Raw genomic sequence first — 9,251 nt, 5'->3', positions numbered from 1 at the left:
ATCATCTCCCTTTCTCCATCATGGACCTAAGTGGGAATGAGCAGTCCAGAAGTACTCTGGGGTCATATGCCAACCCCATTACAGCTGCATATGGGAGTAGCATCTGTATACCCCCCATTAAAGCAAGCAGCTTTGAGCTAAATCCTCAACTCATTATCATGGTGCAGCAAAATTGCCAGTATTCCGGTCTTCCACAGGAAGAACCTATTGAGTTTCTGGCACAGTTCTTACAAATTGCTGACACAGTACGTGATAAAGAAATGGATCAGGATGTCTACAGATTATTACTATTTCCATTTGCTGTAAAAGATCAAGCTAAGAGGTGGTTGAATAACCAACCCACAGCAAGCATAAAAACATGGAGACAGTTATCAGACAAATTCCTGAATCAATTTTACCATCCAAAAAGGATGACACAGCTAAGGCTGGACATCCAAGGCTTTAAACAAGAGGATCATGAATCCCTTTATAATGCCTGGGAGAGGTATAGAGGTATGCTAAGGAAATGCCCCTCTGAAATGTTTTCAGAGTGGGTACAGTTAGACATCTTCTACTATGGGCTTACAGAAAAAGCTCGGATGTCTCTAGACCACTCAGCAGGTGGATCTATACACATGAGGAAAATGATTGAAGAGGCTCAAGAGCTCATAGATACGGTTGCTAGAAATCAACATCTATACTCAAGCAGTGAGTCCTCTATAAAAGAAGAAGCCATGGCAGTAACTACTGATCCTAATCCTCAAGAACAGATTGTTGAACTTAATCAACAATTACTCCTGATGACAAAACAGTTAGCCAAATTCAAAGAGATGCTCCAAGAAACTAAAATGGCTAAAAAAAATATAGAATCACAGTTGAATCAGACAAAACTGCAGCTATCTAAACAGATAACAGAAAAGTGCCAAGCAGTTCAACTAAGGAGTGGGAAGACATTGAACAATTTAGCTCAAAATGGCAAAAAGCCAATAAAGGAACAACTGACAGAGGATGACCAAACCACTGCCCAAAATCCCTCTGAGGACAGTAAGAGCCCAGAGAGGAATACTTCTGGCGTTCAAACACCAGAAAAGGGGGAAAAGCTGGCGTTAAACCCCCATTCTGTACCCAATCCTGGCGTTCAAACGCCAATGAGGAATCAAACACCTGAGAGTGCTGATATTAACCCCTCTAAGAAGGCTTCTCCAACCACCTCTGTAGGGAATAAACCTGCAGCAACTAAGGTTGAAGAATATAAAGCCAAGATGCCTTATCCTCAGAAACTCCGCCAAGCGAAACAGGATAAACAATTTGCTCGCTTTGCAGACTATCTCAGGACTCTTGAAATAAAGATTCCGTTTGCAGAGGCACTTGAGCAAATACCTTCTTATGCTAAGTTCATGAAAGAGATCTTAAGTCATAAGAAGGATTGGAGAGAAACTGAAAAGGTGTTTCTCACTGAAGAATGCAGTGCAGTCATTCTGAAAAGCTTACCAGAGAAGCTTCAAGATCCAGGAAGCTTTATGATACCATGCACATTAGTGGGCGCTTGTACCAAGACAGCCCTATGTGACCTTGGAGCAAGTATCAACCTAATACCTGCATCCACTATCAGAAAGCTTGGGTTGACTAAAGAAGTCAAACCAACCCGGATATGTCTCCAACTTGCTGATGGCTCCATTAAATATCCATCAGGCATGATTGAGGACATAATCGTCAAGGTTGGGCCATTTGCCTTTCCCACTGACTTTGTAGTGCTGGAGATGGAGGAGCACAAGAGTGCAACTCTCATCCTAGAAAGACCTTTCCTAGCAACTGGACGAACTCTTATTGATGTACAAAAAGGGGGAAGTAACCCTGAGAGTCAATAAGGATGAGTTCAAGTTGAATGCTGTCAAAGCTATGCAGCATCCAGACACATCAAATGACTGCATGAGCACTGATATTATTGACTCTTTGGTGGAAGAGATCAACATGACTGAGAGTCTCGAATCAGAGCTAGAGGATATCTTTAAAGATGTTCAGCCTGACCTGGAGGGACCAGAGGAAATAAAAGAACCTCTGAAAATTCCTCAGGAAGAGGATAAGCCTCCTAAACCCGAGCTCAAGCCACTACCACCATCCCTGAAGTATGCATTTCTGGGAGAAGGTGACACTTTTCCAGTGATCATAAGCTCTGCTTTAAATTCACAATAAGAGGAAGCACTGATTCAAGTGCTGAGGACACACAAGACAGCTCTTGGGTGGTCCATAAGTGATCTTAAGGGCATTAGCCCAGCAAGATGCATGCACAAAATCCTATTGGAAGATAATGCCAAGCCAGTGGTTCAACCACAGAGGCGGCTAAATCCAGCCAGGAAGGAGGTGGTGCAGAAAGAGGTCACTAAGTTACTAGAGGCTGGGATTATTTATCCCATTTCTGATAGCCCCTAAGTGAGCCCTGTCCAAGTTGTCCCCAAGAAGGGAGGCATGACAGTGGTTCATAATGAAAAGAATGAACTGGTTCCTACAAGAACAGTTACAGGATGGCATATGTGTATTGACTACAGAAGGCTCAATACAGCCACCAGGAAGGATCATTTTCCTCTACCATTCATAGACCAAATGCTAGAAAGACTAGTGGGTCATGATTATTACTGCTTTTTAGATGGCTATTCAGGCTATAATCAAATTACAGTGGACCCTAAAGATCAAGAGAAAACAGCATTCACCTGTCCTTCTGGCGTATTTGCCTACAGAAGAATGCCTTTTGGTCTATGCAATGCACCTGCAACTTTTCAGAGGTGCATGCTCTCCATCTTCTCTGATATGGTAGAGAAGTTCCTGAAAGTCTTCATGGATGACTTTTCAGTATTTGGAGATTCATTCAGCTCCTGTCTTGATCATCTAGCACTTGTCCTGAAAAGGTGCCAAGAGACTAACCTAGTCTTAAACTGGGAGAAATGTCACTTTATGGTGACTGAAGGAATCGTCCTTGGGCACAAAATTTCAAGCAAGGGAATAGAGGTGGATCAAGCAAAGGTAGGGGTAATTGAAAAATTACCACCACCTGCCAATGTTAAGGCAATCAGAAGCTTCCTGGGGCATGCAGGATTCTACAGAAGGTTTATAAAGGATTTTTCAAAAATTGCAAAACCTCTGAGTAACCTGCTAGCTGCTAACACACCATTTGTGTTTGACACAGAGTGTCTGCAGGCGTTTGAGGCCCTGAAAGCCAAACTGGTCACAGCACCAGTCATCTCTGCACCAGACTGGACATTACCATTCGAACTAATGTGTGATGCCAGTGACCATGCCATTGGTGCAGTGTTGGGACAGAGGCACAACAAGCTTCTGCACGTCATTTATTATGCTAGCCGTGTTCTAAATGACGCACAGAAGAATTACACTACCACAGAAAAAGAGTTACTTGCAGTGGTTTATGCCATTGACAAGTTTAGATCCTATTTAGTAGGATCAAAAGTGATTGTGTACACTGATCATGCTGCTCTTAAATACTTACTCACAAAGCAGGATTCAAAACCCAGGCTCATAAGATGGGTGTTACTTCTGCAAGAGTTTGATATAGAAATAAGAGACAGAAAAGGGACAGAGAACCAGGTAGCTGATCACTTATCCCGGATAGAACCAGTAGCTGGGGCGTCCCTCCCCTCTACTGAGATCTCTGAGACCTTTCCAGATGAGCAACTCTTTGCCATTCAGGAAACACCATGATTTGCAGACATTGCAAACTATAAAACTGTGAGGTTCATACCCCAGGACTACAGTAGGGTGCAAAGAAAAAAATTAAATTCAGATGCCAAGTACTACCTATGGGATGAGCCATATCTCTTTAAGAGATGTGCAGACGGAATGATTTGAAGATGTGTACCTAGAGAGGAAGCACAAAAGATCCTATGGCATTGCCATGGATCACAGTATGGGGGACATTTCGGAAGTGAGCGAACAGCCACTAAGGTCCTCCAATGTGGTTTCTACTGGCCTACTCTCTATAGGGATGCCCGAGAGTTTGTGCGTAACTGTGACAGTTGCCAAAGAGCTGGTAACTTGCCTCATAGTTACGCCATGCCTCAACAAGGGATCTTAGAGATTGAGTTGTTTGATGTATGGGGTATTGACTTCATGGGTCCTTTCCCACCATCATACTCAAACACTTATATTCTGGTAGCAGTAGACTATGCATCTAAATGGGTAGAAGCAATTGCCACACCCAATAATGATACTAAGACCGTGCTGAAATTCCTCCAGAAACACATTTTCAGCAGGTTCGGTGTTCCCAGAGTACTAATCAGTGATGGGGGCACTCATTTCTGCAATAAACAGTTGTCTTCTGCTATGGTCCGATATGGGATTAACCACAAGGTGGCAACTCCGTATCATCCACAGACAAATGAGCAAGTTGAAGTCTCTAATAGAGAGCTAAAACGAATCCTGGAACAGACTGTAATTACCCGCAGAAAGGATCGGGCAAGGAGCTTGGATGATGCTCTATGGGCATATAGAACAGCATTCAAGACCCCTATAGGAACCTCTCCATACCAACTTGTGTATGGCAAGACCTGTCATCTGCCCGTGGAACTGGAGCATAAAGCCTACTGGACAACCAGATTCCTAAACCTGGATGCTAAGTTAGCTGGTGAAAAAAGATTACTCCAGCTAAATGAGCTAGAGGAATTCAGACTCAGTGCCTTTGAAAATGCCAAAATCTATAAGGAAAAGGCAAAGCAGTGGCATGACAAGAAGTTGTCATCCAGAGTCTTTGAGCCAGGACAAAAAGTTCTGCTCTTCAACTCTAGGCTCAGACTATTCCCAGGAAAACTGAAATCCCGATGGAGGGGTCCGTATGTGATTACAGGAGTGTCACCATATGGATATATTGAGCTTCAAGATATTGATTCTGACAAAAAGTTCATTATTAATGGACAGAGGATCAAACATTATCTTGAAAGCAATTTTGAGCAGGAATGCTCAAAGCTGAGGCTTGAATGAGTCTCAGCAGAAGTCCAGCTAAAGACAATAAAGAAGCGCTTGCTGGGAGGCAACCCAGTCATTGGAAGGTTATTTGATTTACTTAATAGAAGTTTAATATATATTCTTTAAGGTTGATCATCAAAATTGAAGGAATTCACAAGTTACAGAAGGATTCAGTGAAAAAAGCAGAGAAAAGAAGCTTGCTGGCAAGAAAACGCCAGTAAGGGGCACTCTGGGCGTTTAACGCCAGTAAAGGCACCATTTTGGGTGTTAAACGCCAGAATGGGCACCATTCTGGGCGTTTAACGCCAGAATTGCAGCATCCTGGGCGTTCAGCAAAACGCCCAGTGATAAAGGGGTTTCTGGCATTTAACGCCAGCCAGGGCACCTGGCTGGGCGTTAAACGCCCATAATGGCCACCAAATGGGCGTTAAACGCCAGAATGGATACCATTCTGGGCGTTTAACGCCAGAAAGGCAGGGGAAGGAGATTTTGCTTTCCACTTCAAATTTTTTTCACACTTTCATGTTTTGACCCATAATTTCCTACATAAACATGTTACAAATTTTCATCATTCACCCTCACATTTCAAAAATTCAACAATTTCCTCAATTATTTTTCAAATCTCTTTCAAATCCTTTCCAAATCTTCTTCAAAAACTCAAGTATTTTCTCAAATTCTTTCCATATCTTCTCAAATCTCTTCCAAAACTTGTGAAATCTCTCCCCCTCCCTTATAAATACACATTCGGCCATCCCCCTCTCTTCACCATTCGAATTTGCTTCTCCTCCTCTCTCTCCCCTTTCCTTTCTTTTGCTTGAGGGCAAGCAAACCTCTAAGTTTGGTGTGCTTTTCCGTGATCACTAAGCTAAGGCTCATCAAGATCATGGCTCCTAAGGGAAAACAATCCAATTCAAGAGGCAAGAAAGAGAATACTCCAAAGAATTTTTAGAGTCAAGAGAGGTTCTTAACCAAAGAACATGCGGACCATTACCTCAAAATAATGGTTCTAAGGTCAGTGATCCCGAAAGTTAAATTCGATCTGAAACAAGACGAATATCCGGAGATCCAAGAGCAAATTCGAAACAGAGGATGGGAAATTCTAGCCAATCCTGAGACAAGGGTTGGAAGAAACATGGTTCAGGAATTCTACTCAAATCTGTGGCTGACAGATAAGCAGAGAATGACTGGAACTGCTTTCCATACCTACAGGACCATGGTCAGAGGGAGAACTATTTACTTCCATCTGGACAAAATAAGAGAGGTCTTCAAACTACCTTAACTACAAGATGATCCTGACTCCTTTAACAGGAGAATGGTGAGAGCAGATAAGGGGTTGGACCAAGTTCTAGAGGACATATGCCTCCCTGGAACTAAGTGGATAACCAATTCAAAAGGTGTCCCAAACCAACTCAAGAGGGAAGATCTCAAACCAGTTGCAAGAGGTTGGCTAGACTTCATTGGGCGTTCTATATTGTCCACTAGCAACCGTTCTGAGGTCACTGTCAAGAGGGCAGTGATGATTCACTGCATTATGCTGGAAAAAGAAGTGGAGGTTCATCATCTGATTTCTTGTGAGATTTACATAATTGCAAACAAGAACTCTACTGAAGCCAAACTGGCTTACCCAGGCTTAATCTCTCTTCTATGTAAAGATGCTGGAGTGAGGATGGGAGTAGATGAATTCATCCTAATTGATCATCCAATCACCAAGAAGTCAATGGAAGGACAAATGCAAGACAACTCTATCAAGAGGAGGGCGCAGGAATTCCTCCCTGAACTTCCTGAAATTGACTACTGGGCCCACCTAGAAGCATCTGTTGCCAAGCTGCAAGAAGCCATGGAACAAATCAAGGAAGAACAGGATAATCAAAACTGCATGCTCTGCAAATTGCTGAAGGAACAAGAGAAGCAGGGGCGTGAGCTACAGGAGCTAAAGCGCCAGAAGCTCTCCTTTGAAGGGTCAAACACCCCACAAATTGAGGGAGCATCTACTTCTCAAAATCAAGGTTGTTGAGTCCTAACTCTATGATAACCTTTATTAGTAGGAACCTATTTTAGAGTCATTTAAATTTCTATTTTTATTTTTCTGTCTTCTATTATTATTGGTCTTTTCTTATATTTATTTTTGAGTCTTGTCTTTATTCCATGATTAATAAAATTTAAAGTTTATGTCTTAAAGCTATGAATGTCCTATGAATCCATCACCTCTCTTAAATGAAAAATGCTTTAATCACAAAAGAACAAGAAGTACAGGGTTTCGAATTCATCTTTGAAACTAGTTGAATTAGTTTGATGTGGTGACAATACTTTTTGCTTTCTGAATGAATGCTTGAATAGTGCATATGTCTTTTGAATTTGTTGTTTAAAGAATGTTAAATTTGTTGGCTCTTGAAAGAATGATGGAAAAGGAGAAATGTTATTGAGGATCTGAAAAATCATCAATTTGATTCTTGAAGCAAGAAAAAGCAGTGAATACAAAAAAAAAAAGAGAGAGAAAAAAAGAAGAAGAAAAAGCAAGCAGAAAAAGCCAATAGCCCTTTAAACCAAAAGGCAAGGGTAAAAATAAAAAGGATCCAAGGCTTTGAGCATCAGTGGATAGGAGGGCCTACAGGAATAATATCCTGGCCTAAGCGGCTAAACCAAGCTGTCCCTAACCATGTGCTTGTGGCGTGAGGGTGTCAAGTGAAAACTTGAGACTGAGCGGTTAAAGTCATGATCCAAAGCAAAAAGAGTGTGCTTAAGAACCCTGGACACCTCTAATTGGGGACTCTAGCAAAGCTGAGTCACAATCTGAAAAGGTTCACCCAGTTATGTGTCTGTGGCATGGATGTATCCGGTGGTAATACTGGAAAACAGAGTGCTTTGGGCCACGGCCAAGACTCATAAAGTAGCTGTGTTTAAGAATCAACATACTTAAACTAGGAGAATCAATAACACTATCTGAATTCTGAGTTCCTATAGATGCCAATCATTCTGAACCTCAAAGGATAAAGTGAGATGCCAAAACTATTCAGAGGCAAAAAGCTACTAGTCCCGCTCATCTAATTGGAGCTAAGTTTCATTGATATTTTGGAGTCTATAGTATATTCTCTTCTTTTTATCCTATTTGATTTTCAGTTGCTTGGGGACAAGCAACAATTTAAGTTTGGTGTTGTGATGAGCGGATAATTTATACGCTTTTTGGCATTGTTTTCAGTATGTTTTTAGTAAGTTTTAATTAGTTTTTGTTATATTTTTAGTAGTTTTTATTTAAAATTTACTTTTCTGGACTTCACTATAAGTTTGTGTATTTTTCTGTGATTTCAGATAATTTCTGGCTGAAATTGAGGGACCTGAGCAAAAATCTGATTCAGAGGCTGAAAAAGGACTGCAGATGCTGTTGGATTCTGACCTCTTTGCACTCGAAGTGGATTTTCTGGAGCTACAGAAGCCCAATTGGCGCGTTCTCAATTGCGTTAGAAAGTAGACATCTAGGGCTTTCCAGCAATATATAATAGTCCATACTTTGCCCAAGATTTAATGGCCCAAACTGGCATTCAAAGTCAGCATCAGAATTCCCAGCGTTAAACGCCGGAACTGGCACAAAAGTGGGAGTTAAATGCCCAAACTGGCACAAAAGCTGGCGTTTAACTCCAAGAGAAGTCTCTACACGAAAATGCTTCAATGCTCAGCCCAAGCACACATCAAGTGGGACCGGAAGTGGATATTTACGTCATTTACTCATTTCTGTAAACCCTAGGCTACTAGTTCTCTATAAATAAGACCTTTTTGCTATTGTATCTGGACCTCATGACACATTACACGTTTCATTTTGTATCTTCTACGGCATGAGTCTATAAACCCCATGGTTGGGGGTGAGAAGCTCTACTGTGTCTTGATGGATTAATGCAATTACTACTATTTTTCCCATTCAATCATGCTTGTTCTATTCCAAGATACTACTTGTTCTTCAACCTGATGAATGTGATGATCCGTGACACTCATCACCATTCTCACCTATGAACGTGTGCCTGACAACCACCTCCGTTCTACCTTCGATTGAGTGTGTATCTCTTGAATTTCTTAATCAGAATCCTCGTGGTATAAGCTAGAATCCATTGGCGGCCATTCTTGAGAATCCGGAAGGTCTAAACCTTGTCTGTGGTATTCTGAGTAGGATTCAAGGATTGAATGACTGTGACGAGCTTCAAACTCGTGATTGTGGGGCGTTAGTGACAGACGCAAAAGAATCACTGGATTCTATTCCGACATGATCGAGAACCAACAGATGATTAGCCGTGCTGTGACAGAGCGCGTTGAAC

This window comes from Arachis ipaensis, chromosome B6 (genome assembly GCF_059453495.1).
Source record: "Arachis ipaensis isolate K30076 ecotype BB chromosome B6, ASM5945349v1, whole genome shotgun sequence".
Classification (NCBI taxonomy): domain Eukaryota; kingdom Viridiplantae; phylum Streptophyta; class Magnoliopsida; order Fabales; family Fabaceae; genus Arachis; species Arachis ipaensis.
Note: the sequence above shows the minus strand (reverse complement) of the source record.